General features: G+C 45.0%; 1 protein-coding gene across 3 annotated transcripts in view; it reads left to right on the top strand.

The window, feature by feature from the left end:
• Positions 1-22,756, top strand: part of FRMD1 (FERM domain containing 1) — a 104,355-nt gene that overhangs the window by 27,277 nt on the left and 54,322 nt on the right. Inside the window, exon 1 of one of the 3 annotated variants that reach the window (XM_040350675.1) lies at positions 9,032-9,127. The exons of the other annotated variants lie outside the window; for them this stretch is intronic. The gene's annotated coding sequence lies outside the window, so the exon portion shown is untranslated. Of the gene's footprint in view, positions 1-9,031; positions 9,128-22,756 lie in introns of those variants that run through there. 3 annotated transcript variants of the gene reach the window in all.

Genomic DNA, 22,756 nt, shown 5'->3' with positions numbered 1-22,756 from the left:
AAAAAACTTTTTAAATATAAATACCCCTGTAATACACAAGCTGAATGTATTCTACTACAGTTAGTCTGTAAACTAAGGTCCGTTTTGTTAGGTTGTTACAGCATTTAGACACTTTATAAAACAGAAATTGACTGGGGCCATCTTAAGTGTGGGCATCATGAAGCCAGACTGTATGACTTCCTGGATTTCAGCCTCACACATGCTCAGTGCTGTACAAGCAGTGTAATGGTTTCAGATCAGTTTTCAATAGCAACGGGAGTGTCAGAGAAAGTTACCGCCCCTTATCTATGCAAACCTCTCCTCCCCTCCTCCTTCCAGGAACCAGTAAATATACGAAATAATTTGTTCCTGTGCAGATATATCTACATAACAAGATGATATAAATATATATCTCTTGTTATATATGTGGTGTGTATACATATACCAGACATGTGCACTGTCAATAAATTCATTTTGTTAGTGCGGTGATGTTAGTGCGGTGATGTTAGTGCGGTGATGTTAGTGCGGTGACGTTAGTGCGGTGACGTTAGTGCGGTGACGTTAGTGCGGTGATGTTAGTGCGGTGATGTTAGTGCGGTGGTGATGTTAGTGCGGTGGTGATGTTAGTGCGGTGACATTAGTGCTGTGATGTTAGTGCGGTGACATTAGTGCTGTGACGTTAGTGCTGTGACGTTAGTGCTGTGACGTTAGTGCTGTGACGTTAGTGCTGTGACGTTAGTGCTGTGATGTTAGTGCGGTGATGTTAGTGCGGTGATGTTAGTGCGGTGATGTTAGTGCGGTGATGTTAGTGCGGTGACGTTAGTGCGGTGACGTTAGTGCGGTGGTGACGTTAGTGCGGTGGCGATGTTAGTGCGGTGGCGATGTTAGTGCGGTGGTGATGTTAGTGCGGTGGTGATGTTAGTGCGGTGACGTTAGTGCTGTGATGTTAGTGCTGTGATGTTAGTGCTGTGATGTTAGTGCGGTGGTGATAGTGCGGTGACGTTAGTGCGGTGATGTTAGTGCGGTGATGTTAGTGCGGTGACATTAGTGCGGTGACGTTGGTGTGGTGATGTTAGTGCGGTGATGTTAGTGCGGCGATGTCAGTGCGGCGACGTCAGTGCGGCGACGTCAGTGCGGTGACGTCAGTGCGGTGATGTTAGTGCGGTGACGTCAGTGCGTGACATTGGTGCGGTGACAACATTAGTGCCCAGTGCAGAGTGGGGGGAGGTACAGATGATCAGGCATACAGAGCACATCTCGGTCTGTGTAGATCTGTATGTGAGAACACTGATCGTAGTGCAGCCCCGCCTCCCTGCACTAGAATTGTAACACACAGTGCAGAGCGATGTTTCTATGTCCAGGGAGGCGGGGCTGTACAGGGAGGCGGGGCTGTACTATGCACGGTGCTCTCAAATACAGATCTATCAGACAGAGATTCGCTCTGTCTGCCTGATGATCTGTATCTCCGTGCATCGGAGACAGACTGCAGGTGGGCGGGTGGTGGAGGGAGGAGGACGGGGGCGGCGGTGACGGACGGGTGAAGGAGCTAGGACGGGGGCGGCGGTGACGGACGGGGGCGGTGCTAGGACGGGTGGAGGAGCTAGGACGGGGGAGGAGTTGGAGAGGGAGAAGAGGAAGGACACCACCTATATGGGCGGCACTGCCCTCCCTCCCTCCCGCCCCCGAGATGTTCATCCACGGCTGCGATGTTCAGCCCAGCCTGGGGATGATAACACACATATCCCAGGAGGCATAGCAGCGCTGGATGCGGCGGGGGGGGGGGGGGGGCCATTCCGCCGCGGCGGGGGAATAAGACACTCACAGATAAAAACGTGAGTTTTTAAAAGACAAAAACAAAACATCCCAAATGTATTTAAGGGGGCAGTGTAAAAACGAATGCAAAGAAGTTGTAAAATAGGGTGGAACTCCGCTTTAATGTACCCAAGGTAATCAACTTGGGTACAACCAGCCTGTTGGCATTTACATGCGATTTATTGCTAGGGGCAATTATAGTCGCTAGCAGTAATCAATGTGTTCTCCCGGTAGGGTCGGCTTTATTCCTCCAAAGGGCAAAACAAACAATGCTTTCATCAGGCCGCTTGTCCTCATCATGGTAACATGCCTCGTTTCCACTGAGTGGATCAGTTCGGTACGGTATGCTATTTTGGGTGTTTCCATTATGAAAGCGGCCCATACAATCGAACCATACTGCACCATAGAAAATGGTACGGTTTCGTTAGGGCGGAGCTACAATACATTTCACCGATTGGCCGACACGCTAGGCATTTTTTCTAAACCCTGTATGGCCCCTGGTGGTCCGACTTGCAGTAGAAACGCTCACCAGAATAGACCGGACCATTCTAACCATTCCAAACTGTGCCGACCCGAACCGTTCTGCTCAGTAGAAACGAGGCATAACGCAGTGGCTCACCAGCTCAAGGTTTTAACCACAGAAAGGATGGCATAGTCCCAGAATATTTACAGTAGGGCCTTACTCAGCAGTTCAAGAGTTTTCTCTCATCACCTTCCAGGACGGCACCCGAGAGATAATGGCTCCTCCCCACAGGAAACACAATCACTTAACAATTTAAAAGTCCCCACCCTTCCCCTTGATCCTCAGTATTGATTGTGTTTCTCCGAACACATCGTCACGTTTGTTTTGTTTGAAAACCTAGAGACCGGGGAGGGTCGAAGGTACCCCTGTTGAGACAGGTCTTAGGGAGGCCGGGGAGGGCTGAACTAACCTGTAGGCCTTCGGGTCTAACTCACAGGTCGCCCCAGGCGTGCACCAGCGCTCTGAGCTGCGGGGAGGCTTGCCATCGCTAGGGTGCAGAAGAAACGCCGCCATTTGAAGAGCTCTCTCTTCCCGGGTACTGCTTCCTACTTTTGGAAACATGGCGCTCCAAGCCTCTCTGAGTGAAGGTGGGCTTTTGCCTCACAGCGCAACCCGGAAGGGACGCCGGAGAGAAGCATGGCGGTGGAAGGGTCGGCTTGCGGATAGCCCTTACAAGAGGTACCGACAGCCGGGGACCCAGCCAAACCTCCTCATGGACAGGAGGAGATGAAGGCAAATGTGACTGCAGGCAGATCCAGGTCGGGGCGCAGTGAGTACATTCCCCCTTGGAAAGGGAGGAGGAAAGGGAGTGAGAGTCCTGGTCTTCAGGGTCTGAGTCTCTGGGGCCAGCCAGCACAGGACTGGTTTTTACTTCTCACCCTTTCACCTCCCCAGTACAAACCTGCAGTCCTGGGGGAGGACAAAGTAATATTATGCATATATGTATATCTCTTGTCTTGCAAAAACCCCCCAGCGGATCCCAGGAGACCCCAAATAAACAGTCTCCTACCGCTACAGGGCATAGCTCCTCATAACTTGGCAGAGAAAGGAAAAACTTTCCATGAAGCCGCCAGGCAGTCCGTAACTTAAGGTCTGACATAGAGGAGCTTATCCCTAGAGAAGACATATCCTCCCATGAAGGCCTCGTCCGAACGGAACCTAGTGCCCTTCCCCCGCCCTCAGTCATTCCCTCTAGTCCAGGTAGAGGAAGCTTAAGGAGGACAGGGAGGATATGGTAAGCCAAGCTAAACAGGAGCCATTCACCCTAGAGGGTCTGGTTGGACTCCTGCAGGCAAATACAGGCCTCTGAGGAGATTATAAAATCCCTAGAATAATCTCATAAAAGGGGGCTGAGCAAGGCTCAATCCAGTTAGGGCCAGCCTGCCATGAATCTGACAGGCAGATCACAAGGGTGCAGTTAGGTTTTTTAGCCAAAAAACTGACCTCCTAAACTCTTAGGATAGGCCCAACAGGGGGCATACTAGTGGGTTTATTACCCTTGTGGGGGTTGTTTATTGGTTTCAATATCTCCCAAGTTCCAACCGATCACTTCCTCCTTACACTGCTGGTATATCTGTCAGTGTGTTAGAGTTAATCTAAACCTCTTGTGGCTCAGGCAACAAACCATTTAGGTGGTGTGAGAAGCATAAAATGCTAGCCTGCAACCCTTAATTGGGAGTTTCTCTGGTACAAACCCCTGTGTTAAAACTATGAAAATCAGCCATACAGGTGTCTGATTGCCTCCAGCCTGAGACTATGGTCACCTCTTCATGAGAGACCTAATTGATTTCTGAGTCTGTGCTCGTTAAGACCTTAAAGGCTTGGACTAGCTCCCACCTGTGTGTGGACCAGCTACACCTACTCAGACCTTTGCAATAGCAGAATAGCAGCTACCACTATTGTGGTATAGTCACACACCTTGGATTTCCAGTATTTGGAACTACCATGTTCCTTCACTAGGATGAAGGATCAATATCTGAAACTCAGGTTATGCTAGGATAGAGCGTTGGTCTGTCCGCACATCAGAAATGCACAACATGGGTTTATCTTGGGTCATTTCTGAGATATATGTGTGTGTGTGTATATGTGTATATATATATATATATATATATTTGTGTGTGTATATATGTAGACTGATGATCAAGGGATATCCTATGACTCACCAGAAATGCCTAAAATTGATTAGATAACGGTACTCTGTTCCTTATCAAACGCATAACACTGAATGGTGGTGACGCCTCTATGCTATATTCGCACACTATTGTTATTCAGAAACATACCACATTGAGTTACTGTCGGTGTAATTTCTGTCGGATACATGCATGTATATTATTGCTTATCAGAGAAGCATGACATTGATTTGTCGGTGACACCTCTATTATATAAACCGCACACTATGGTTATTCAGAAATATACCACATTGAGTTACTGTCGGTGTAATTTCTGTCGGATACAGGAATGTATATTATTGCTTATCAGAGAAGCATGACATTGATTTGTCGGTGACACCTCTATTATATAAACCGCACACTATGGTTATTCAGAAACATACCACACTGAGTTACTGTTGGTAAAAATTTGTGGAGGTTACATGTTGGTACACTATTACTTATCAGAAACGCATGACGCTGAGTTACTGATAGCGACACTTCTGCTGTGGTTATATGACTATACAATTTTGCTGATCAGAAACGCATAGCATTGTATTATTGTTAAGGATATTTATAAATTCAGATATGCACTGCTTTTAGTGTCCTTTTTTTGCTAGTGACATTTCTGTTGATTAGATGACCCGACAAGGTTGCATCAAGTAACACATTGGGTTGCCGACAACATGCTGTTGGTCATATAAACTTTCCAAGTTTTTTTCTAATCAAAATAATGCACAACTGGTATTGTGGGTTCATGACGGTATACTGTTACCATCCAGAAACGCACAGCATTGAGTTTTCTTGCTAGTGACGTTTCTATCAGGTATATGACTGTGGGTGTTGGAATACACAATGTTACTGTCTGTAACATTTCGGTCCCTTGTCCTATACCCTATTGTTTATCTGAAGTATGCTAATACCACTCTCTGCTAGTTATGACTGCAGGGAGTATAACACCAGCAATACACGGTTGAGGCCGCATATGTCCTTTTGGTCATACTGGCCATGCGACTGCTTTTTTCTATGATCATCAGAGATATACTATAGGTGCTAGTATTATTTTCTGTTGATTGGAAGACCGTACTGCGGTCAGTCAGGAATAGACAACACTATAGTGGTTCTTGTCCTCCTGTCCTGAATCTATTACCTTGGGTCACTGCACATAAATAAAACACAGCAGTAGAAGGTGTCTGTGTCCTCTGCGTTCTTTATTACTCAGAAAAAACACCATATTGGCTAGTGGCCTCTCTGTTGAATGTAGGACCTATAAACCTATTAAGCATCAGAAGCTCATACTTGGAGCTTCTGTCCTTTCTCTGGGCTTAGGTTATATGGTATCTTACTACATATGAGAAATACACACCTAAGGTTGGTTGTGTCTTCTCTATCCTACAGGTGTCTGTATATCAGAAAACACAGCAGTGGAGGCTGGGGGTGTCTATCTGTTTTTCCATATTAAGTCTGAGCTTGCTGTCCTTCGGAAATACAAGATCTAGGACCTGTATATCTGGGACATTTTGGTCACTTTATTTCAGACCTTATTTTCCATTCACATGGAAGGAACAGGATTTCTGATTGCGGGCCTTTACTTCTAGGCATGCCAGAGACATTCCCTAGACCTGAACCCAGTAGGGTTATAGGACACTGGAAGGAGGTCATAAAATCACCTAGTAGGTTCTTTTTAGTAGGAAAGGGGTTACGCTGTTAGGGGCTGTTTGCCTAAAAAATTCAGCATCAGGATTCTTTCTGACTGGTTCTCCCGATCCGAACCGAGCTTTATAGCTCAGTGTATGTCCTTCATGTCACCCCCTTGGACGAACTGGATATGAATAACCAATATTCATCTTTTACTCCTACTATGGCATTGGTCCCTTGTGGTAGGGATCTGCTTAACTTAACACTCCTTGGTGCTTGGAGTGGATCATGACCTCAAACACTGGATTTTTACAGAATACTGTATTCTGTTGGCGTGTGGCACTCATGGGTTTACCCTGAGATTATAGGGTAAAATGTATCTGCATATTATACGCGGGGGGCGGTGAAAAGTTTTCTTTCCCCGACACCTTTGTTCTTTTCTGTTATATACCAATGAATGCAGTGGTTACTTGCAATTTCGTAACAGGCTCCTTTCTGCGTAGTTTAATGATCGACTCGCAGGGTTATAAGGAGCCTAGGGTATATAGAACAATCTCACATCTGACATGTCGGTATTCAGATGGGAAGGAACCCAGAAATGGGGAATGACCAGGATGGGACCTGCTTGTCAACCGGCTTGCAGAGCAGCTGTTTTTGTCCGGTCTAGCAGTGTACGTTGGAGACAGGAGTTTGTCCACGCGTATTGGCGGACGCACGAACGAGCCACGCCATGGCATCCTGTGGTCCAGACACTGACCAATAAGTGTCCTCGCTATAAAGTCACATGCATTCCAATGAATGGAGGTGGACAGGTGGACTGAAGGGAGTGCAGGAGCACACCAAACGCCCTGCTTGGTCACATACCTGTCCAGTCATTTGAGTGAAGGGAATAGACTTCCCTTAATCTAGTATCCTTGAGTGGGTTTCACCAGGACTTTGGCAAACAAAAAGGGGGACCCACAAGGATTGTACGTCGGGAGACCCTGTTTCTTTCTAAACCATTCTCCTGTACAGACTAGTGGCTTAAAACCACATGTTGTTTTTTTTTTTTTTTTTTTTTTTTTTTGGGTTGATCAAAGTAGGTCTTTGTTTCACAGAACAAATCTCTGACTAAACTTTGGATGGTCTTATGCAGCTTTGCAGACACTATCAACCACGATGGCTAGAATATTGGCGCAGCCAACCTTTCTATCCTAAAGAATACTCAAGCTCTCAGAATTTTTTTCTTTAAGAGCACGTGCCACCTAGACTCTGCATCCAAAGAGGAGACAGGAGCATAGGTGGAGCAGACCTGCAGGTCATTTTCATGATCCAGCTAGGATACCCTCATCACACACTAGGAAGTGGAAGTGGTGAAATAAAATCAGATTCTGACATCTAGCAAAAGACCTTGCAGGCAAGGGTCCCACCCTAAAGTAGGCCTGTTGGTTACTCGTCTATCCTCTCGGGTGCCGTCCTGGAAGGTGATGAGAGAAAACGGACGTTACTTACCGGTAACGGTGTTTCTATGAACCTTCCAGGACGGCAGGCCTACTTCCCGCCCTATGTGGAGGGAAAAGATAAGCTAAACGCTAGGTGGTAAGTACCTATACGGAACAATGTCCCTTGTGAACCAGTTCAGGACTACTCTAATTCATACTGAGGATCAAGGGGAAGGGTGGGGACTTTTAAATTGTTAAGTGATTGTGTTTCCTGTAGGGAGGAGCCATCATCTCTCGGGTGCCGTCCTGGAAGGTTCATAGAAACACCGTTACCGGTAAGTAACGTCCGTTTTCTAACCACTTATCTCATTAACAACTGCACATGCTCTCTGGAACTTTCTATTTTTTTTTTTTTTTACAAATAACGTGGTGTTTTATTGAGAAGAGTAAAGGCAAGTTACAGGATATACATTGACAGATCAGTGGCACATAGTGCAATTTGAAAAAGGGGGATCTATGCACAGAATACATGTAGGCTGGATTCACACTAGTGCGGTGCGAATTTCAGCTCTCTTATCTCTGCAGAGAGATAAGAGAACTGTTCAGCAGATCCACTGCGTTTTAGCTGCAGATTAGCTGCGAATTTGGAGACCTGGGAGGGGGGGGGGAAGTGTATTGAGCTGAATGAGATAAATCCTGAAGAGAAATGAACACATCGCACTCAATTCGCATAGGTGTGAACCCGGCCTCAGACAGTGTTTTACTCACATTAAGGTACTAAGAGTATCATTCAGGTATCTCGTTACAAGTAGCAGCATTGCCTAACCAGATGTCCCATATCTTGCCATACTTGGCAGGGCAGCCCCTGTGGACATAGATTTCTTTTTTTGTATGGTAGGACCTTATTGACAGCGGATATCCACTCCTGGAGCGACGGGGGCACTGCCTGAAGCCATTTCCTCGCTATAATTAATCTGGCAATGAAAAGTGATTCCTGGAGGAATATTTTGTGAAATTTATCCGAGTCCGGATCTGGGAAAACCCCCAGTAGACACTGTTTGGGGCACAGCGTCAGGGGAGAGCCCATCTCATATGAGTCCAGTTATCCTGTATAATTGGGCAGGACCACAAGATGTGGAAGAAGGTGCTGGATGGACTATTGCATCTGGGACAGAGGGGACTATAATCAGGCTTGTATTTGGCCAGTCGGAACTTTCTATTTTTAAGGGCCTAACCCTGCAGGTAAGTTGGCTCTCGGCTGCACCCTATGGGAGAAACCTAGCTTCCATCCTGGTCTCATCCTTGGTCTCCTGTACCAAAGCTCTAGATCTGACTTGGCAGGGAGAATGTTACGAGGAGACCACCACTAAAGTTTTGACATTAGATGCACTATAATATTTTGTGCACTTGCGTTTTGCCATATTAATTTAGCATTCTATTATGGTGCAGGAACGAATGATTCGCTTAGGAAAATCAGTTAATCAAACCCTTTGATCTGTTCTGTAATCCGTGCTCCAACACTCCATTGTGCCAAATCCACATCCTGATGGGAAATGTGGAATGCGGCTTCCAGAAAGGATCAGCAGGAGGTGAAGTACAGACAGCAGGTTAGTTTCACAGGCGGATCACTGGTTTGAATGCTTCCTTCAGCTTATTGTCATTCACTGTGTCATTCACTGTCTCTTGAGTTCCTCTTTAACTGTTTCCCAAAGCTTTATAGAATTGGTTACTTTGGCACTTTGAAATCAATTATGGATTCTAAATGTAGGACTCTGTGAGTGTGAAAGTATTGGTAAAATCCTAGAAATCTGTTTTTATTTTGGGCCTATTTTATAGATTTATGGCATTAACCAGCAAATCACAAACACCCGGCAAGACAAAGACACAGGTGCACCAAACTTATCCCGAGCTTCTAAAGCTGTCCATCTGTTAAACAGAGTTTATGGATTTTTAACCTCTTAACCTTAATTAAGCACCAAAAGCTGCCTAAGTACATGTAGAACCCCTTAGCACTGATTTAATTAATCACTTGTCTTTGAGTGAATGCATTTTGTACTTGTTGAGGTTCACTTTAAAATCTGACAGCTAGATTGGCCTAATTGTTTTTTTGCTACAGGGAATTTTTTTTTTTTTTTTTTTTTAAGGCTGGCCATACATTATCCAGTTTTTTTTTTTTTTTTTTTTGTACTATTTGCCATTTAGATTTACCAAAACTCTATACAGTAATAGGAGGTCAAACCTAAACATTTTCAATTTGTGTGCAATCAGGCAGGCCCTTTCATTACATAGTTGAAGGTAAATCTAAAGGAAATTGAAGAAGAAAATTGTATATTGTATGGCCACCTTTAATTTTTTTGTATTGAAATTTGAGTATAGTAATGTGTTTTATTTGGGTGGGGTCTGGCTTGTATATTTAATGTTTAGTTTTATGTAATAAATAATTTTATGATAATACACGTGTCAATATCTATATTATCAGTACCGAGATAGTCCAATCAACTCTCCTCCCAGGTGACCATATATGGTTTTAGGCAGCATCAGCATCTGCCACCATGGGTCTACCTGGTTCAATCGTTTATTTATTTATTTTTTTGTGTAATTTTTTTTTCTTTTGTTCTTTTTGTCTTTTTAAGCTGAACCCTGGGAATGAGACAAAATCTCAAGCCCTATCACTGCAAAGGTGATGGTGGCTGCTATGTTCGTTGACCTCCTAATTTCAATGCCCCCCTCTGGATACTTAGACAGCTGTTATCTTCTGGTACTGGGGTTTTATACAAGCCGCTGGACCACTGGTCATAAGTGCCAACAATGCCCACCATTTCTGCCCCCATGCTTTATTCATAAAGAGCTTCCCACAATGAAAAGCACTCCATGGATTGAGGAAAAGCACAACCTTTCATTGTTTACCTGTTCTTTTTATTGCTGGAAGCATGAATGGAGCAGGGGGGCAGAAAGGGCAGGTATAGCCAGTACTTTTGATCAGTGACCAGGGCAGCCATCACAAATTTTGGTGCCCCTTACACAGCTTTAGGCAGGGCTGACGAAGAAAACCAAGTGTAATCTCTTCTCTCCTCCTGACGCGAGATAATAAGCAGGGGGGGGGGTTGTCCCTGGGGACCATCGGGCCCCTTACAAGTGTAATGCAAAAAACAAAAAACGGGAGGGGGCCAGCCGTACCCCTTACAGGTGTAATCCCTGTACCCCCCTGATGGCAGCCCTGTGAGTGAATATGGTGGGTCCAGCACAGCATGTATTAATCACTGCAGCACAGGAGGATCACAGCTGTGGGGGTCTTTAGGGAGGTAGAGGAATGAAGGTTTCAACAAACGTAGCAGCCACCAGCGCAAGGGAAACTTTTTTTTCCATTGAATGTAAGTACAGTTCATAGTCCTGATTTAAAAAAAATATATAATTATGATTTAAATGGCCATTTATTCTAGCGGTGCAGGGATAAAGTATATTATGTTTTTTGTGGTTTCGGCAGGCTTCCTCCATCCATGGGACCAGTCCACCACAGTGTCCTCTAAACAGCCGTGGGTCACAGTTGCATCCTTGCCTCCTCAGTTACAGTGCAGGGTTAATAGCCTAGGATGACTCTGAGGTGCCATCCATAGCTAGCGGTGTGAGCACCACTCCGAAGCCAGCAAGACTTGAGGAATGGAGTAGCCAGCAAGACTTGAGGAATGGAGTATGTAATGTACTTGATCCCTGCATCCATTGACCTAATGAGCAATTTAGCCTTTGCAATGGGTGGGGGCGGGGGCTTGTTCTCCTGCAAAAGTAGATTTTGTATCATTCCAGTTCAACTTTATCCATAAAAAAAGTTTTTTTGCTAGTGAACTTGTCTACTACTCTGCATTTTTGTTTATAAGTTCAGTTCAAGTTCTCCTTATTAAGTTCCACCAGTAGTAGTTACTCTTTCTTAGATGTATCTGAATATACTGTCTGACTTGTAGGTCGGTAGATTGAGCCTTTTCCTAAAAACCTGTATGCATGTGTCCACATTGAGTGGAAATCCTTTATCCAATTCAGCCCCGGACCATATTGCTGGTCAAAGACCAGGCCACTTTTTGCGATTCGGCACTGCGTCAATTTAACTGACAATTGCGCGGTTGTGCGACGTGGCTCCCAAACAAAATTGGCATCCTTTTTTTCCCACAAATAGAGCTTTCTTTTAGTGGTATTTGATCACCTCTGCGGTTTTTAGTTTTTGCGCTATAAACAAAAATAGAGCAACAATTTTGAAAAAAATTACATTTTTTTTTTTAACTTTTTGCTGTAATAAATATCCCCCCCCCCCCCAAAAAAAATATATATTTTTTATATATATATATATATATATATATATATATATATATATATATATATATATATATATATATATATATATATATATATATATATATATATATATATATATATATATATATATATATATAATCCTCAGTTTAGGCCGATACGTATTCTTCTACATATTTTTTGTAAAAAAAAAATCGCAATAAGCGTTTGATTGGTTTGCGCAAAAGTTATAGCGTTTACAAAATAGGGGATAGTTTTATGGCATGGGGAAATGACTGACTGATCGCTGTTCATACATTGTATGAACAGACAATCGGCATTTCTCCCCCTGACAGGACCGGGAGCTGTGTGTTTACACACACAGCTCCCGGTTCTCGCTCTGAAACGAGCGATCGCGGGTGCCCGGCGGTGTTTGTGACCGCCGGGCACGCGCGTCGGCATCAGGGGCGCGCACCCCTATTGGCTGCTCAGCGAGATGACGTAATATTACGTGATCTCGCCCAGCAAAGCCGACCTGCCGCCGTAAAACTGCGGCGGCTGGTCCGCAAGCGGTTAATGGGAATGAACAAGGACCGCTGTTCAGGGACCCTAAATGTATTATATTTAGTATATCAACTGTGTTTTGTAAAGCATGCTTGATAGAATAACAGAGGTTTGGGTTTCTTAGGCCTTATGCACACTGAGCGTTTGCTCAGCTCCCCAGATCGCTGTAGCAAAACGGATCATGCTTTGCTTGGGGGGGGGGGGGGGGGTCCTTTCTCTGAAACAACTGTGGTTATAGGATTGTGTATAAAAGATTGTATGATTTTCTTTTTATTTTCCCTGTTATTGGTTGAACTAGATGGACTTGTGTCTTTGTTTAACCAGACTAAGGGCCCTTTCACATGTGCGGACCGTATGGCCGCTTTTTCATCCATCCATTTGCGGATGAAAAAGGGACATACATTGGTAAGTCGCCGGCTCAGCGGGGATATACGGAGCGATCCCCGCTGAGCTTACGGAGGCGGATCATTAATGATCCGCCCGGTGTGAAAGAGACCGGAGAAAAAATGCGTAAGAAACGTGCCTAAAGCTGTGTTTTGCACACATGTTTAAGCGCATTTAGATGCGACAAGCAATAGTAATTTATTCTGGCCTTTGCAAAATTGCGTTTAGCATTTTTTCTGCCTAAAAGCTCCTCCTTCTGATCTTGACAAGTGATGTATTTTTTTCCAGCCTCTAAGGCCAGATTCACACCTATGCAGGTTACAGGTGCATTTTGCGTGCATGCTTTTGATCAATTGAAGTTTATGGAACCAAAACCAGAAAAAAATCCCTGGCCCGTTCCATAAAATGCACAGATGTGAACTTCATCCATAGGAAACCATGTTAAATGGACCGTAGTGTGTTTCTGCAAAACTGAAAGCTCGCTAAAAAATGCATAGGTGTGAACCAGGCCTCAATGCTCCTCTTCTAATATTCCTGCAAAAGCTAAAATTGAGGCTCATTTACAGGCTGAAAAAGGTGAAATGCATGTGACAGTTTTTAAGCTCAGTGTGCATGAGGCCTTACATTTGTGATGTGTGCATGCCTATTTGCTACATTGCTACAAAAATTGCATTGCAGCAAACAGCAAATTATATTCTATCACAGTAAGTGCCGGTTCACACAGGGGCAATCCGACTTACAGCGCGACTTTGCAAGGCGACTTCAGCGTGACTTGGAGCAACTTACAACGCGACTTAAGGTTGCCTCCAGGACAGGTGACTTTGGCTGTGGCCAATCGCAGAATAATCGGCTCTGTGGGAGGGAGGGGTTTGCCTGAGAAAACATATTTTCTCTTCTTGTAACGTTGCTTCAGCTGGTGATTCGACTTTGGAGGCAACTTCCATTGAAATCAATGGGTACAAGTTGCCTACAAGTCCTCTTGAAGTAGTACAGGAACCTTTTCTGAAGTCGGAGCGACTTCAGTAGTGTACATTAAGACAGCTCTCATTTACTTCAATGGAATTTCTCATGTCGCGCGACACAAGTCGGATCCCAAGTCGCGGTAGTGTGAACCGCCACTTAATGTCATAGGAATATTTTATGTGGCATAAGATGCAACACATACAAGCATAAAAGTCCTCCCAATATGTTTTTTATGGCGGGCAATATCTCGCAGAGCTTCTGGGAATCTTGCCTAGGCAAGAATGACTTGTCTGTCCCTCACCTGCAGTCTTGTGGGATACCCATGTCATAGATCCAAGGTGGCATCAGGTTACTGTGCAGGTGCCAATGCACATATCTGGGGGCCAGCTAACACTTCTGGCTCTTCCAGCAAGCTCCCTGCTGTTCTGCCAAGTGCATGTGTCATTAGCGGGAACCCACAGAAAACGGCAGCTCCATGATAACGGCTAAAGAGGATGTTATTGCATGACCTAATAATTGTCAGATTGCAACAGGACAATGCTGGACCCACTAGACCTGTGAGTATGTACTTTGAGGATAGCCCACCAAAATGAATAAAGGGGATAAAAAAAAAAATACTCAGCAAATTTCCTCTTTAATATTTCACAAAAAAAGTGTTACATTTATTTAGCAAGTTCCGTTTTTTAGATAAGAATCACCTTGGAAGCAGTAGGGGCACTTTAGAAGCTCTAAGTACTCCTAATTGGCCTAATCTAATATAAATGACAACTTCTATTATCTACCATATGCCTTGGTTTAGTTAGTAATACAAGATATATGCTTACAAAGAGGTTAGTGTTTCCATTCCTAATTGGTCACGTACAACATCCATGTGCTAGAGTGGTATTCATAAAAAAATAAGTTTACAGAGAAAAAAAAGGACACAAAAGTTTCCTTATTCTTTTAAATTATTTTGCTGTTTACTTGGAGTGTCACTTTAAAGTAAATCTGTCACAAAGGTGTCCCTAAAATAAATTCTTCTTGAGCATTTAATGGTTGATTAAGCCTCTTTATCCCTTGAGACATCATGCTTTATAATTGTTAGGCCTCACTTATACTATCAATGTTGTGCCTGTATATGTGGATGTAAACTCCAATTATTTTTATTAAGGCTATATACAGTATAGGATTTCATGTCATCTGTGCTCAGTCTTGCCACAAAGTTAATCCAGCTCTGAGCAATCCTCATATCTTTATTGGGTGAGATAAAAACTGACACACAGAGAAATAGGAGTCCGTTTCTCCCCCTCACTGTGAGTGACAGGTGATTTACATATATCATGCAGGAGCCTGAGAGAGACATTCTGTGAACTTCAGATCCCCTCCTTCTTTTCTTCTCTAGCGCTCCTGGGATTGGCTGCTCCACACCTCAGCATGATTGGGCATGCTGAAGTCATGTGGTGACTTTTCTGGGTTTTGACTGGATGTTGGTGATCATAGCAGAAGTTCAGTGTAAGAAATACACAGGAGAAAATGCATATTTACAAGGGGAGTGTAGAGGTGGGTGGGGCGTTTACTGACATCACGATTCCACCCACCGAGTTCCAGACAACAGACTTGCCCACAGAATCTGCAGTTTTTCGGGTCTCATAACAGACTGAGGGGAGACATTTGACAAGGATATACATGTATCCTTACCTATAGATAACCACTATGGCAGTAGTTTAGAAAGGATGAGAGTGGGTTTACATCCACTTTAATATATGTATTTTTTGGACATCTCTAAATGCATAAAAGTGCATGTCGTGATTTTACAGTAAATGGTAAAACTCACACTGTGTGTTTTTTTGTGTTCAGTTTAGCTGCATTTAGAGAGAAAAATAATTCTGAGTCCAGGGGCAGATTAGATACTCTGAACGTGTCTTAATGAATGCTCCATCTTAATGAAGGCTCCATTTTAACACATAAGAACTTGATCTGAGAAATTTAGTTTGTTTATACTTCCCAGATAATTTCTCCTGAGTCTAAGGTAGAATTCCTGCATACAACTAACTAGTCTTAAAAAAAATCTCCCTCCTCATCCTAACAGTTATGCTAAAAGATGTATATACAGCCTGCTCCGGTCTAGTCACGTGATCCTCTGTGTCAGCCAGCGGCAGCTGCAGGGGAGACGAGAGAGCACTAGACAATGGCTAAAGCCTGAAGCAGTGATAAAACCTATAGGCTCCTATATCTGTTGTCAGTGCTCCCCTCCTCTCCCTGGCAGCTGTCATTGATTGACACTGGGGAGCTGGATCACATGACTGGCGGGGGCTGAAATGCAGTAAGTATATACATTTTTCCTTGCACAAGTAAGTCAGCACAGCAAGCGAGCAAAGTAATTTCTTATATTAAGAGAGGTATGGACTCAAAAGAGAGAGAGAGAGATATATAATTTTGCCCCTGTACAAATCATTAGTAAGACCTCATCTGGAATATGCAGTTCAGTTTTGGGCACCAGTTCTCAAAAAGGATATTGGGGAACTGGAGAAAGTGCAGAGAAGGGCAACCAAACTGATAAGAGGCATGGAGGAGCTCAGCTATGAGGAAAGATTAGAAGAACTAAATCTATTCACTCTTGAGAAGAGGAGAATAAGGGGGGATATGATCCACATGTACAAATATATAAGAGGTCCATACAGTGGACTTGGTGTTGAGTTATTCACTTTACGGTCACCACTGAGGACAAGGGGGCACTCTTTACGTCTAGAGGAAAAGAGATTTCACCTCCAAATACAGAGAGTTTTTTTCACAGCTTACTTAAGCTGTGAAAATGTGGAACAGACTCCCTCCAGAGGTGGTTCTGGCCAGCTCAGTAGATTGCTTTAAGAAAGGCCTGGATTTTTTCCTAAATGTACATAATATAACTGGGTACTAACATTTATAGGTAAAGTTGATCCGAGGAAAATCCGATTGCCTCTCGCGGATGAGGAAGGATTTTTTTCCCCTGCTGTAGCAAATTGGATCATGCTCTGCTGGGGTTTTTTGCCCTCCTGGATCAACTGTGGGTATGGAATTGGGTATATGGGATTGTACGATATTTTTATATATATATATATATATATATATATATATATATATATATATATATATATATATATATATATTAGTGCTGTCAAGCGATTAAAATTTTTAATCGCATTAATGTCATAGTTTACTCACGATTAATCGCGCCATTAAGGAGGTTCACCCTTTAAAAAAAAATTTTTTTTTGTTTTCTTATTTATTTTTTATTTTTTTATAATATTAAATTGTGTTTTTTTAATTTTTTTACATTTTGATCACTTTTATTGCTGTCACAAGGAATGTAAACATCCCTTGTGACAGCAATAGGTGGTGACAGGTACTCTTTATGGAGGGATCGGGGGTCTAAAAGACCTCCGAGCCCTCCTTTGCACTTCAAAGTATTCAGATCGCCAAAAACGGCGATTCTGAATACTGTGTACTTTTTTTTAAATCCGGCGCCATTGGCAGCCGAGAAACCCGGAAGTGACGTCATGACGTCGCTTCCGTGGTTTCAATGCGGAGACTGAATCAAAGCCGCTTACGGCTTAGTGTCAGTCTCCGCCTGGACACAGAAGGCGCCGGATGGAGGATCGGGTCTCCCGGTGGGACGGGAGGCCCGGTCAGAGCGGCGAAAGGCGGCGGGAGGGGGGGATGTCCCCTCCCGCTCCTCCGGCATAACAACCGAGCGGCTTTTAGCCGCATCGGTTGTTATGTTTGGATAGCCGATCGCCCGCTCTAAACAACGGTACCGGGATGATGCCTGCGGCTGCAGGCATCATCCCGGTATAACCCCCGAACGCCGCCTCGTTAATCGCGCGATAAAAAAATTTACGGCGTTAACGTGGGTTTGCGTTAACGCCGTTAATAGCGCGTTTAACTGACAGCACTAATATAGTTGAACTGGATGGATTTGTGGCTTTTTTTCAACCTGACTAACTATGGAACTATGTGTTAAGAGGGGGGAGGAATTTTCTTTAAGACTCGTTGGGTTTATCCTGGAATTCTTACACCCCTGGGTGGGGGAATTATGCTAGAGTTTACATTACATGGGCTCAGGCTCTGTGTGCAAGAGGTCTAAATAAACCTATTGCAGGAGGCTAGTATGAATGTAGCATAAAAGTGATGAACATCTTGAACTAGAATTCAAAAACAAATGTTGCTCTTTATTTACTATCCATAACGTTGCTTTTATATAAGCAATTCCCTATTTAAATAGTCACATACAAGTGCACTGTTTTTTTTTTTTTTTTTTTTTTTGTACATTTGCATACATTCCTACAACACAATTCGCTTGCATACAAATTGGTATGTGTAAAACTCCATACATGATGTCAGATGTTTGCTTCATGACAGCCTTGTCTTTGTCACCTGCGTTTCAGGGCTGCCATTCAGGTAATGAGATCCTTTAACACCTGTTCATGTCAGTCTGCAGCCAGCAGTGTTTTTTCTGAAATTCACAGAAAATTAAAATATCACCCAGGGCTGACCGTAGCATTCTGTTTGTGTATGGAACACGTCCAAGAATTTCCTGCTCCTATGTTTGGGCTACTGGTTTTCTTCAAAAGTCTGGACAGAACACAAATTTAGAGATGGCCTGCCGGTTCGTGGCAAACTGCGTGTTCGCGGTCCGCCAAAACGGCGGACATCTGGCGATGTTCGTGGCGGTCCGCAATGTTACATGGGTAAGAACTTTGACCTATGACACATCTATCAGGTGGTGCAAGACAACCAATTGAGAAATTTTTCAGCACATAGACATACCCCCTACCTTATAAATAGACCTGATCTGGCGGCCATCTTACATTCTGCTTTTTGTCAGTGTAGGGAAAGGGTGCTGTATTGTATCAAATAGCTATCTAAAAGGTCCACAAAAGTCCTTTTAAGGACTGGTATAGGTGTGCTACTTGCTGTGCAGTATATAGGTGTCTAATTATACATTCATATACTTTTTGTCAGTGTAGGGAGAGGTTGGCGTTTCCAGCAGGGACAGACTTTAGCGACACAAATTGCTACCCAACAGGTCCACAAAAGTCCTTTCAAGCACTGGTATAGGTGTGCTACTTGCTCTGCAGTATATAGGTGTAATATACACTTATACTGTATTTTCCGGCGTATAAGACGACTTTTTAACCCCAGAAATTCTTCTTAAAAGTCGGGGGTCTTCTTATACGCTGGTAATCTAACACGCAGACCGCGGCCGGTCCATTTTTCAAAAGCTGCGCCTCTTTCTTCTGCTGTTCCGTGATAGGCGGAACACTCAGCTTTCCAGGAGACACTGTGTTCAGCCTATCACGGAGGTCCTCTCGTCCGAGACCGAGGACAAGAGGGCCTCTGTGATAGGCAAACACTGAACACAGTGTCTCCTGGGAAGCGGAGTGTTCCACCTATCACGGAACAGCAGAAGGAGGAGGCGTGGCTTTTGAAAAAATGGACAGCCGCTGTCTGACAGATACTGCATGTCTTAGGATAAGGTAAGGGATCATCAAGACATGCAGTGACACAGTGAGGCATGTAATGGGGAACAGTGAGTCTGGCATGTAGTTGCACAGTGAGGCATATAATGGGGCACAGTGAGTCTGGCATGTAGTGGCACAGTGAGGCATGTAGTGGCACAGTGAGGCATGTAATGGGGCACAGTGAGTCTGGCATGTAGTGGCACAGTGAGGCATGTAATGGGGCACAGTGAGTCTGGCATGTAGTGGCACAGCGAGGCATGTAATGGCACAGTGAGGCGAGGCATGACTAGTAGGAAGGGGGTCATCTTATACGGGGAGTATATCCCAAAACCAACATTTTACCTGGAAAATTAGGGGGTTGTCTTATACGCTGGCAAATACGGTAATATACTTTCGAATATAGAAAGCATATTATAGTGGATTTGTATTGTGCAGCATTGTGACTGGCGGTGTATTTGGTTACTAATGAATTTTCCTGGAAAAAAAAGTTTCATAACTGGTGTGATAAACCAGTCGCCCCCCCAAACGACACATTTTGTTATATACCTTCCACATATACTGCGCTTCTCTACAGACTTTTGTTGTCACAGGGTCATTTAAAAAATGACAGGCAGAAGAAGAGGCAGGCCCTTCCGCAGGGGTGGAAGGGGTAGGGCAGGAGCACCAGGCCGGAGCCAAAGTGGGAAGTAGCACAATGTTCGTTCGATTTATGTCAAAGGACGCACCAGACTTGGTTGAGTGGCTCGCCACCACCACTACCACCATATACCCTCCGCTTGAGTCACAGGAATTATTTTCCGATCCATCAGAAGACATTTCAGATGCGCAGCCATTCTTGGCATTGGATCAGGAAGAGGAGGTAGCAACAGCCGGCACTCAGCAGGCCAAACTTTTTTTAACGTGTCCGCTGCAGACAATAGTGTTGCCATCTGCAGCCTTTGCAGTCAACACATAAGTCGCGGTAAGCCCAACACTTGCCTAGGGACAACCACCTTAAAGCGGATGTCCGCTGAAAAAAAAAATATTAAAAGTCAGCAGCTACAAATACTGCAGCTGCTGACTTTTAATATCCGCACACTTACCTGTCCTGGAGTCCAGCGATGTCCGCAGCAGAGGACGAGCGATCGCTCGGCACTCTGCTGCCCCCCGCCATCCTCGGTGAGGGAACCAGGAAGTGAAACGCTCCGGCTTCACTGCCTGGTTCCCTACGGTGCATGCGCGAGTTGCGCTGCGCCTGCTGATTGGCTGCTGATTGGCTCCTGCTGTGCTCTGGGAGCCGAATGTTCCGCAAAGCCACACTCCAGGCTCTCACTGTCCAGCCTCTTCTCCTTCTCCTTCCCCTCTATGCTCACAATTGTCCTCCACTCCACCTTCCATCATGCCTTCCTCACGTTTTTTCTGCAAAAAGGCAGGCTTCCGTGGCCCAAATGTTCGATCGTAAAAAAACGATGACGCCGAATAACCCTCTTGCCCAACGGTTGACCACTGGCTTGTCGGAACTGATAGCCCGCCAACTACTGCCATATAAACTGGTGGAGTCGGAGGCCTTTCAAAAATTTGTGGCCATTGGAACGCCACAATGGAAGGTCCCAGGAAGGAATTTTTTTCACAGAAGGGCATCCTAGAGCTATATGGCCATGTTCAGCGGCAAGTGAATGTATCTCTGGCACACAGTGCCGGTGCCAAGATACATCTGACCACAGACACGTGGTCTAGCAAACACGGGCAAGTTATGAAACTTTCACTGCCCACTGAGTGAACCTTCTGACGGCCGTCGAGCATGTAACCCATGGCACCCATGTAGATTTGGTTTTACCGCCACAGATTACATGCAGGCCTGCCTCTTCTTTTTCTCCTCCTCCTCCTACTCCATCCTCCCTCTCCTCCTCGGCTGACTCCTCATTTTCCGATGCTACCGTCTCTTCCGCTGCGCCGCCCAAGATCCCCAGAACCTATTCGACATGACAGGTGAGACGTTGCCATGCTGTGCTGTGTCTGTTGTGCCTGGAAGACAAGAGCCACACTGGTCCTGCACTCCTTTCAGCTTTGCGTTTACAGGCAGATCAGTGGCTAACACCGCTCAATTTGACAGTTGGTAAAGTTGTGTGCTACAACGGTGCTAATCTGCTGAGCGCGCTGAAACAGAGCAAAATTACACACGTGCCATGCATGGCACACGTCCTGAACTTGGTCGTGCAGCGATTCGTTGCCAAATACCCTGGGCTCCAGGACGTCTTGCGGCAGGCCAGGAAAATCTTGGCCCATTTCAGAAGATCTTACACGGCCATGGCTCACCTTGCTGACATTCAGCGGCGACACAACCTGCCCGTCAGACATCTTATTTGTGACTGCCCGACGCAATGAAACTTAACATTGTATATGCTTGATAGGCTGCTCCAGCAGAAACGTGCAGTTGACTACCTGTACGAACTCTGCAGCGGGACACGTTCTGGGGAGCTTGGTTTTTTTGCACCACACCAGTGGCTGCTCATGCGCGACTCATGCAGACTTCTGCGGCCATTTGATGAGATCACCAAACTGGTCAGTCGCAGCCAGGTAGCCATCAGTGACATCGTACCTTACGCCTTTCTGGAGCGTGCATTGCGTTGTGTCATTGATCAAGCCGTCGAGGAGCAGGAGCAGGAAGATGAGGAAGTCGCAATGCTGGATGAATTTCCAGGGGGGCTACTCCACCTGAGACAAGTCAACAACGGGAGTCTGAAGAGGAGTCCGAGGAGGATGGTGTCGCGGGGCGGAGGAGGAGAAGCAAGAAGAGCATGCTTTAAACCTTTCTGGGATCCCTGGTGTTGTCCGTGGATGGGGGGAGGAGAACAAGGACGACATTATCCTGAATGATGAGCAGAAGCCAGGCCAGTACAGCGCTTCCAGTTTAGTGCAAATGGGGGCCTTCATGCTCCAGTGTTTTAAGAGGGACCCTCGTGCATAAAGGACAAGGACCAGTACTGGGTGGCAACGTACTTGGACCCCCGGTACAAACAAAACATGGCGGAAATGTTGCCACCATCACAGAGGGCTATCGGAATGCAGCACTTCCAGGCCTTGCTTCGAGAAATGCTGCATTCTACTTTTTCGTCCGCTGGCAGAGGAATTTCCACTCACAGGGAAACCGTTTCGGGTACCAATCCAACAGTGCCAGGTGAGCGCCTGTCGGCTAATTTTTAAAGGCTTGTAATGGCCGACACGCACTAATGTATCCGATTTTTCACTTGATACTTCTGGTAGGTTAGTGTCCATGTTGTGGGACTATTTGTTCACAGCTAGTAAGTATTTTGGTTTCTGCAAATATGACCTGCAGGTTTTTAATATTCGCCATTAAAGTCAATGGGACCCGCCGCAAACTTGCGGTTCGCGGACATTTGCGAAAGTTTGCTAACCGTCCCGTCGGATGTTCGTCCATCACTACTCAAATTACAAGCATCCCCTGCAATAAGTTATTTTTTTTATACATGAGTGTGTTCAGGCATGCCTAAGGCAGGCCATACACGCTGCAGATTTCTTTCCTGCAACCACAGGTTGCAGAAAAGTAATTCACATGATTCCCCCATC

This window comes from Rana temporaria, chromosome 4 (genome assembly GCF_905171775.1).
Source record: "Rana temporaria chromosome 4, aRanTem1.1, whole genome shotgun sequence".
Lineage (NCBI taxonomy): Eukaryota > Metazoa > Chordata > Amphibia > Anura > Ranidae > Rana > Rana temporaria.
The sequence above is the reverse complement of the archived record's forward strand: the minus strand, read 5'-3'. Positions and strand labels throughout refer to the sequence as shown.